Here is a 9,768-nt window from a genome sequence, read left to right as displayed (position 1 = left end):
ATCTCTGGGGCCCAGAAATCTGTTCCTCGGGCCTTCACCCTCTGACCCTGAAGCTCACTTTCCCGTCTCTGCCCGAGCCATCCGAACCACCCAAGACCACCCGAGGCCCAAGGGGTCCTGGGAGTGCCCGTTAGCTTCCCCAGAGTTCGGAAAAGACTTTCACCTGGGCGGCGGGGCGTGCGTGCGTCGCAGTGTCTTGCCACATAAATATGGTGACCCAGGGCGCAGGAGGGACCTTGAGAAGAAAATCTGAGAGCGCAGCCTTGGCCTCCAACCCACGAAAGCAGGCGGTGGAGGCAGGGCCTGCGGGGTGAGGGCGGCGTCCCTAGGGATTGGGGTGTTTTGTGTGTTTGTGTATGTGTGTGTGTGAGGAAAGGGGGGGGAGAGAGAGAGAGAGAGAGAGGTGCGAATGTGTCGTTTCTCCGAGTCTTGCTTCTCTGCGCCCGGTTGACGCCCAAGGGTTGGGGGAGGGCGAGGGTTGGGAGGGTCTGCAGGCGGTCATGAATAGAAGCTCGTGTGTCTCTCTCTCCACCTCGTGTGTCTTTTTTTTCAGGCCTAACCTCTGTGTGTGTGTGTGTGTGTGTGTGTGTGTGTGTGCGCGTGCATGTATTTGTGTAGGCACGCGGGCGGTGTGACCCGCCGGGCCTCGGGCCACCAAGGCTGGGATGTGGGAGCCCCTAGTCGTGGGTCAAGATTCAGGAGGGTTGTAAGGTTGGTTACCAGGGCCAGGAGGCCTGGAGGCGGGGCTAGGAGGCTGGAAGGAAGATGGGAGGGCGAGATGAGGAATTTTGAGGGACCCGGGTGGCCAAGAGCGCCTCCACCTCTCCTTTTGTCTAATCATCATTTAACCCTTGGAGAGAGGTCAAGCCTGACACACCTGGGTAGTGGATTGGTTAAATATAAGGCTGTAATTCTAAAAAGGGGAGAGGAAGAGGGAGCTGGAGTTGTGAAGCCTCCTCCTTCTCCCACACAGCCAGCCCCTGGGGGCCTGGCTGCCCCAATCTAAGCCTGGGTGGTCTTGAGGTCCCTGGAAGTGCCTTACAGTCGCCAGTCTCTGGCACTCACCTGAAAAATTTTGCTCTCAACAATAGATGATTATAATGTACTTGACTAATGCCTGTATTTTCCTGTTTAACATACATTAATCCAAGTAACAAAAAAATCAATATTGCTAACAATATTGCAAACAAATCCTAGTCTCTCTCACACAAAAACTGCTCCCGATTTTCAGTCACTTCTACCCACTTGAATTTTGCTGTTTCTCTTCATCCACTGTAGTTGCTGGCTAACCTGGAATCCAATCCTGGATTTCAATGGCCTTTCTCTAAAAATCCTGATTTTTTTTTTTTTTTTTTTTTTTTGCCTTGGGGTAGAACCTGGAACCCTCAAAGCCCAACCTCTTTCCAGAGGCCCTTTGAGGATTCTGAGTGTACCTCAAACTCCGTCTCTTCTGGTACCAGCAAATGCCTAAAGTCACTGGTCAATAGTTTGGATTTTGTTGTTTGCCTTCCCTAAGAAAACCCCCTATGAGGCAGCCCCCAGACCTCAGAGAACTGGAGACCCCATATTGGACTTTCTGGGCCAATCTGCTTCCACCCTTGACACTCGCAGCTAATCGCAAACGGTGGTTTTTGCTGGGAGATTTTTACGATCCTTATTACGATTATTTAAAAAAATTGGTGTTTTCCACCTGGAAGGAACAAACCGGAGGGGCTAGCTAATGAAGGAACTTAGGTTTGCAAAACACTGTAAATAATTTAGCATAGTATTTCAAGGAAAAAAAATAGCTTTCTTAAATCATCCCTGCCATATAAATTGCAGACTTACAGTATGGTCCTGGTAAGTCTAAATTTTTAAAGGAGCAATATTCAAAGAGACATAGATGTCTGTATTAATTATTTATTCGCCAGTGCCTTCCTTCGTTTCTAACTTATTATTAATTAGGCGCCTCTAGTCTTTCGCAGAGCGCTCCACCGAGCCGGTTGCAGCTTTAAATATGAATTAAAAGCAAATCCAAGCTACTGTAATGCGAAAATTATTCCGTGTCTTGCATGGCAGAGATGAATAGCTGCGTGGATCAATACCGTGAAACTCGGCTCCGAACGACAGGGTTATTGATAGCGTATATTAATGATGTTAATGATGGAAAAAGGAAAACAACGGCCCACACGACTTAGAAACTTTTTAGCCGCTGAAACCCCGCAATAAAAATGGGAAGGGGGCAGGAATCGGGCTTAAGTGTAATAAGAAAATTATTTATGAAACCGGATAAATGACTTCAGAGTCTTGATGCATTTGAACCAAACGCTCTGGCTCCTGGCGGCCCCGGCTCCAGCTGGGGAGACCGCGAAAACCCTAAGCCGCGGGGAGCTGGGGAGTGGAGGGCCCTCTGCTCGCCTCTGCAGCCTCCGGTTTGCAGCCCACCTTCCCCCACCCCCGCCAGGAGAGCCCTCTGGGGCGCTGGTCGCAGGCGCTTTTGGAAGTTAGTGGAATGTGTCAGGGGCGAGGCTGGCCTCTGCTGTCCCAGCAGGGACAGTGAAGCGGTCATTGGGGCCCGGAAGCCCGGACTTTGGCCCGATTTCTTCACTGGTCCTCTTGGCACCCGTTCCCATAGAAGCGTCAAATACTTTTGGCTTGGCGGGGGGGGGGTGGGGGGGGTGGAGGGAGCTCACAGGTCTGATTTCCACACTGTCGCCTCCAGTCCATCTGGCTAAGGCTCTCCGTATTCCCCACATGCGAACGGGTGGCTCATGTCTAAGAAGGAATTAGTTTGGTTGAAGAGAAACTGCTCTAAACAGGGCAGGAAAACTGGGAATGACGCTCACGCAACTCCTCCATGCCTCAGGGGGTTCTTTACCAGGCACGGGGTGTAACTGGGCCTTGGCATCCAGCGCCGGGCAAGCGCAGGATCCTCGAGGCTCGGTTTCCTAAGCGTGGGGAGTGGTGTGAGCGCTCAGGTTTGGGACTCATCCTCCAGCAAAGCGGCCTGGGCACCTCCCCCCTCTTCCTGGCTGGTCCCAAATATCGACCCACTTTCCTTTTCTGCCTAGCCGAGGGCAGGAACCAGGGAGCGAAAGGTTAAATACTGACCCTGGAGGACGGCAGGGAAAGGTCAAAGCCCCAGGGTCACTCTCAGGCCCGAGGTTCCACCCCCACACCCTGCGTGGGGGGGGGGGGGAGCATAGGGCTACCAGGTCCCCTCCCATAGGCAGGGTCCCAGGCGTTTGCAAGCGGAAGGGGGGGGGGGAGGGCGACCCCTCCCTGCTAATTATAAGGGCATCCTTATAAAAGATGCTAGGATAGTAGGTGGGTCCTCCCCTTATGACTCAGTCTGGTGGGTTTTGAGTCTAGTCTTTTGGATTAGAGTAGGAAGTTGGGAGGCTTTTAATTTATGCTTGGGCCAGTCATTTGTTCTCCGTTTCAGGAGGGAGTAGGAGCCACCTGGATGGAGCCACAGGAAATGTTCCAGGTCAACTACAGTTTCCTGCAAAGGATGGGGTATTTTTGTATTTTTTAGTTCTTTTAAATTTTGTTTTTCTTCCTTCTTTTCTTTTCTTCCTGTCCTTCACCATCTTTTTCACTTCTTTTTATTTCCCTCCCCCTTCCTTCTATTCTTTCCTCTCCACCTCTCCTTTTTAATTTTCTGCTACCTTCCTTCTTTTCTCCCTCTCCCTTTCTATTCTCATTATTTTTTTCCTCTAAAGCTTTCTTCCCTCATTTCCTTCTTCCTTCTCTTCCTTCTATAGCAGAGAGGCCTGGTCTACTTCTCTGCACCTTAAGACTTTCCTATGAAAGGTGCTCACTGTATTCTGCACAGACATCAAATAATTTTTTTTTTTTTTAAAAGAAAAGAGGCAAGTCAGCTCCAGAATGCAGAGGGAGCACCCTCTAGGCCCTTTTGCTGTAACAGGTATCCCCTGACACTTTCAGCTGAGTCTTTGCAGTGGCCATGTCCAGCTGGCTCAGTGGCACCCCTTTCCCAGGCTTGGAACTCGACAAACAGGGAGAGTGTGCTCCCCTTGCTAATGCTCCTCCGGGTGCCATCTGGGCCCCTGATATTAGCAAGAATCTTGGGTTGTTGTTTTTACTTTTATTTATTTGGCTATATTTTGAAAAAAATTAAAGTGAATCTCTGAGGCCATAACTTGTAAAACTGCCAGCCGAGAGCCTTAAATCTACCCTAGGGCTCTAGAGGCAGCCCAGTTGAAACCATTATCTAGATAATTAGACAAAAACGAAACTTCCTGCCATCCGGGAAGAGCCACCTCTCACCCATCTGGCGTCAAAGTCCACCATCAACTGCATGTTACAGATAATCGCCCGCTGCGTAGATGCAGCATTATACCCACACAATCTACCAGCAAGCGGCCATTCCTTGGAAAGGAAACACAACAGACACTGCACAAAATCACTTGATTCTGGAAAAAATCAATATCGAAATTAGGTTTATTGTCCGCTTATATGATTAAAAATGACAAAGTGTTGCCTTTTATTCTCATAAAAAGACAGAGGGCTGAACAAAATAATTTACTATGGTATTCTGCTCATTTCATTTGCCTGGCAAAACCTGGAGGAGGCTGAAAGGGTGTTTGTGAAGCTCAGTGGCGAGGCCAGAGACCCCTTGCTCAGGGATGAGCTCGCCAGCCATCAGAGACATGTGCTGCTGCTGTGTGAGGGTATTATATTTCCTAATCTTCAGTTTACAGAAGTGCGGGTCTAGCTTCCTCAGTTCTCAATTCTGCTTCATTCTAAAGATGTGCTGGGCCATCTGTACCTTGCCCCTAATTTCTTTAACTCAAACCCATGTCCCAGGTCTTGTTCCCCTAAATAATTCTAAGGATGACACTGCTTTAGAGGTTGCACGGGTCTGGCAGCGCCAGAGCCTTCCCTCAGTCGTAGCCTCCCAGATCCTCGTCCAGCCACCCTGCATCTTCCATCGCAGTCCTAGTGCGTGTATACATCCGTGTGCGTGTGCGTATGCGTGTGTGTGCGCGCGCGCGTGTGTGCATGTGCGCGCTCACGCCTGACCCTCTGCTTGGCCCGCGCTCGCTCCTGACCCTCCGCTTGGCCCGGAACAGGCTCCCTTCCCCCGAAGGCTCGTGGGTTTCCAGAGTCTGGGCTGCAATCAGGAAAATGGGGTTTCGGAAACCTCTGCACTGGATTCTCCAAGTGTGGCCGGCGGTGAGCGCATTCGAGGAATACGAGTGTATTGGGCGTGCGCTGGTTACACCAACGCCGGCGGGTATTTATCTACGTTAAAAACAAAAAGAAAAACCAAAAAAAAAAAAAAAAAAATCCACCATGTGAATCTCGTCTCAAATTCATTTCCCTCTCCCTTACCTTTATCCCCAGTAGCCGAGTTAGAATCTACCCTCATCTCTCAGCTTCTGCTCTTCGGTCAGAGACCAGCGTGCCCAGAGCAGGCTCTCACTCGTTCACTGCCTTGTTCTAGAACAAAGTGGCTCCCAACCGCGCACTAAGGTTCATGGAGCGTGGCCTGCGAGAGAGTGTGAATAGCTTCAAGAGCACTTAGCACAATTAGGAAAATAACTACCAAGCCAGGTCCCTTAGAATTCCCCCGCGCCTTCCGATTTGGAGCTGGTTCTGTTTAATGGGTTGCACAAGCCGCGGATTCATTTGTTAAAGTCGTTAATTGGCTCTCCTTTTGTTCTGGAACCTGGAGGATTTATCTCCTGGAGGTTTCTGAAATGAAACCTAACCTAACACTCTCTTCTACGGAGTCCCCAGGGACGTGGCTTCTCCAAGGTCGTTTGGCCTCTTCTCCCGGTCGAGGGCTTAAGGTGAAGCCGGCATGGATTGCTTGTTACTTGGAAATCTGACAGGCCCGGCTGGGTGCCGAAACTGGGCTAGCAGCAGTCCAGCCCCACCAGCTTAGCCTTCTTTCGGTATCGGGCTCGATGCTGCTCTCTGCCCTGTCCGGCCCAGCCAGCGTACCCTCGAGTCAGGCACCTTGCCGGGAGATGCCCAAAGAGAGGAGGTGAAGGCCCTGGGTCCTGACAGGCAGGGCTAGAGGAGGCTGCCTTTGGAAGGAGGAAGGCCGAACGAGGATTGGGGCATTGGGTGGCCTCTGCTGTGTGGTAGCTCCAGCTCCTTCCTGTGTCAAGGCAGATTCATCTACCAGCTTCTCAGGGAACAAACCCGGCAGTCTCCTATCCCTGTCCGTCTCTCCAGCCTCTTTTCCTTACTGGCCTCTGTCTCCAGCCTTGAGAGTCCCAGAGCTGGGGTTTCCAGGTCAAAGGTCAGACCTTCACTCCTTCACTAGGCTTGAGGTTCCACCTGCTTGGCTTCTGGTGTGAGGTGAGCGCAGGATTCGCCTGGACCATCATTCTCTTTTGGATGCCCATTGCCAACCAAAGAGAGAACAGATGCTGATCTCAGAGCTCCCTCCTCCCCTACTTAGCCCTGTCTGATAAGGTGGGGTCTTAGTGTGTGTGTTTGTGGGGGGGGGGGTGTTCAGTTTAATTTAGAAAATCATATCCAGACCATAAAGTCACTCATCTGGATATTTTAGGAGATTTATTTTTATTTTGGTGAGGGTGGGGAGGTTTAATGATTTCTGTAGGTGTCCAAATTGGACTGGTTTTGAGCACAGGATTGACCACAGGAGCAGGCTTCCTTTGTATCATTTCATCATTTCCTTTGCTCCAACCCTGGTCAGAACTGGAAAGAAGTTGTCACAAGGGATCCAGGAGAGGCAAACGAATACCTAGCCCTCCAAGACGGCAGATCTGTTCCAAAGGGGCCGACCTTTTGCATGAATGGGGGCAAGGTCAGCAGAGTAAAAAGCATATTTCTATGCATGTTCACGTGGCCCAATGTAATGAACATATCTCCATCAATTCCTGGAGGCAGAGGGCTCAATTTACTTCAGTTTTAGCAGAGGAACGTCCTCAGCCTTAGCTTTGACTGACTATACAGCAGCAGAGTAGTTAGAATTCTCTCTCCAATGAAAGCGATGGTCAATAGAATTCTCGGTATCAAATGAGCAATAATTTGCTGTGGCTACATGCTGGATAATGAAAGATGTTAGCAGGATCAATAAAAAATGAAAACACTTTTACTTACATCTTGAGTTACTGTTTTAAGAGAGGGAGAGGGATGCAACAAACCCAAAGCTAGGTTCAGAGCCTCCTCACACTCCCCTCAGACACACAAAGCTGTCACCATCAGACATAAGCTTCTTGTAGCCAAGGCCTCTAAGTTACTCCTGTGCTCACAGAAGAGTAGGTTATTTACATCAAATTAACTCCTTAGAAACCTGTAATAATTTAACTATCAGAGTTGTAAAAATTTTACTTTTTTCTACAGCCGGAAATAAATTTTAAATTGTTTTCCACCCGGAACTAAAGGTCACCTAACTAGTTGTAGTTTGCCAAAAACAGGAAAGCATCTCAAAGCTGAATTGCCCTTTGAAATGCCTTGAAATAAATGTGCACTTGACCAAGATACCCAGGAGGATGTGTGCTCTTTGGTTGTGCACACACAGGCAAAAGCATAGATTTAATTCTTTTCAATTTGTTACCTATGGACATTAAATCTGCAAACTTCAGACCTTAAACCTATTCTTCCCAGCCTAGTTAATTCCCTCATCTTCTTTCATAATCATTTCGTTTGTTCAATTTGTTTTCAATTTGCACTGAGTTTATTTGTACCTTCCAGTCTGCTTTTTTTTTTTTTTTTTACCATTCAATCCCAAACACTCCCTCTACATATCTAGTCTTTAAGAAACCTATTATGAAACAATCAGGAGAGCATTCTATATATTTCTTAAGATACAAAGGTTTAAAAGATGAGAAAAATATCCCGAGTGCTCTGCATAGAACGAGTACAACGAAAAAGCTCATGGATTGACAGCTTCCAGCACTGGAACCAATATAAGCAAAGAACATGGGCAAATATGTGTTCGGCTGCTTCTATGGGTTTAAGAAGCCTACAATTTCTCACAACTTCAAAAAAAGAAAAGAAAGAAAAGAAAAGAAAGAAAATAAATTAAGCCGCCGCTTTTTGCTCTCTCACCAGAGAAGCTGGTTCTGCCACTGAGATAATGGTCAATGCTGCAAGAATAGTGGCCTGTGATCATCTTTAGCAGGTTTGGGCTGAATTTGGAGAGCCAACCGAGCAACCTGGGAGATTCAGAAAGCGGGAAGCTCTCTAGGGATGTGGAGACAAGTTCCAATCGGGGTAATTCCCCTCTACCCCCGTATGTGAATTCCGAGGGCTCCAGTTCCACAACGCGCACCAATGCAGGTGCTGTTCTGCATCCTCACGCTGCTTCGCAGGAGAACCGCGCACAAACCGCATACGCGCTCGCGTACCGGCCACCCAGCTGGGCACGCCGGGATATTTACTCCCTGCTTGGGAGTCCTCCTCCCTGCCCTCATTTGCTACTTTAAACTCGCCAGGAGGACCCGTTAGCGGTCGTGGCTGGGAGGGCAGGCGGGAGGGGGGCGCCCCCGCTCGGCACCCAGGCCGTGACGCGGCTTCTGCCCTCCGCCCTCGGCTCCCACCCTGTTTGCGTGGCCACAAGCTCAGCAGTGGACCTGAATGGCAGGGCCCCTGGAGCCCCTGCCCCGGCTTACCCACCCCCCTCCCCCCGCACGCGCTTGTGAGACTGGCTTACCCCGGTGGGCGAGTCGCGGCGCATTAGCGGATTTCATGGCAAGTTGCTTCTGTGACAAGCGATCAGGTTCGCGTTGGAGGATTTGCCCCCCTAAGGAGGGAGGGAAACGAGAGTCAATCTGCATAATTTCAAATGTGAAAGAAACCGGGAAACTGGGGAGTCTAATTTCAGGCACCCTAATTCCCCCCTCCTCAGAACCTGTAAGCCGCCCCACCCCGCTCCCGCGTCAATGAACCCTAAGAAAAAATAATCCGCACATGTCGCAGGTGATACCTTTTATTGTGCTCATTTTAAAGACCAGGACGGGTTGGCCCCCTCCATGAAGCCTTTCTCGACAGCTCAGCCCGGGGCAGGTGGGTCAGTCAGGCCGCTCCTGGGCCCGCGGATTCCTGCAGGGTCGCGAGGTGAGGGGTGCGAGAAAGACCTCGGGCTCCGTGCCAAACGGCCCCCTTTGGCGCGCAGGGTTTGAGCCAGACGCACAAACCCAAATTCCCTCCAGCGCCTTCGGCTCCATCTTTAAATCCAGGCAAAGATCAATTCTCCCTCTCCCTCGCACACACACATTTGCAGCCATAAATAAACAGCTCCCAGCTAAATCAGGAACCGGAGAAGAGAAAGAGAAAAGGAAGAACAGAGAAGGATGAGAACCGGAGCACGGGTCTCGCTTCTCCCAGGAGCCGGGTGGCTCCTTTTGGTCAGGCCACCCTCGCATTTGGGGTTGCAACTTGCATTTGAATAGCTGCCTGGGCTTGTTATGGACCCGGGAAAGCTCTGAAAGGGAATCACTATGCAAATTGTCCCAGTTACAATCGAAAGGTTCGATCTTCAGGAGCTGCCTGACGGAAGTTGATGTCAGCTATCTGTGCATTAGGGTTGCATTACCGCCTTCCCTGGCCTTCTCACCACCCCCTCTCGCGCCTGCCAGAGAGGCTTTTTTTTTCTTTTCTTTTTTCTTTCTTTCTTTCTTTCTTTCTTTCTTTTTTTTTTTTTTTTTTTTTTTTTTTGCTTATGTGTATATTTTCCCTCAGTAATTAAAAACAAGCGGCGGCGGGGGGGGGGGGGGCGGGGGGAAGGCTGAAGGTGGTGGCGTAGCTGGCTCGGGCCTGGGAGGCCCACGGGTGGAGGGA

The 9,768-nt window shown here is 50.0% G+C and overlaps 1 long non-coding RNA gene across 1 annotated transcript; it reads right to left on the bottom strand.

The window, feature by feature from the left end:
- Nucleotides 1-2,680: 2,680 nt before the first annotated feature.
- Nucleotides 2,681-9,385, bottom strand: LOC132669097 (uncharacterized). Its single transcript, XR_009606002.3, has 3 exons — nucleotides 8,915-9,385; nucleotides 8,642-8,731; nucleotides 2,681-5,250 (listed from the first exon to the last, which is right to left on the bottom strand). It is a non-coding gene; the product is annotated as an uncharacterized LOC132669097 (long non-coding RNA).
- Between the last annotated feature and the right edge of the window lie 383 nt (nucleotides 9,386-9,768).

This window comes from Panthera onca, chromosome B3 (assembly GCF_046562875.1).
Source record: "Panthera onca isolate mPanOnc1 chromosome B3, mPanOnc1 haplotype 2, whole genome shotgun sequence".
NCBI lineage: Eukaryota > Metazoa > Chordata > Mammalia > Carnivora > Felidae > Panthera > Panthera onca.
The sequence above is the reverse complement of the archived record's forward strand: the minus strand, read 5'-3'. Positions and strand labels throughout refer to the sequence as shown.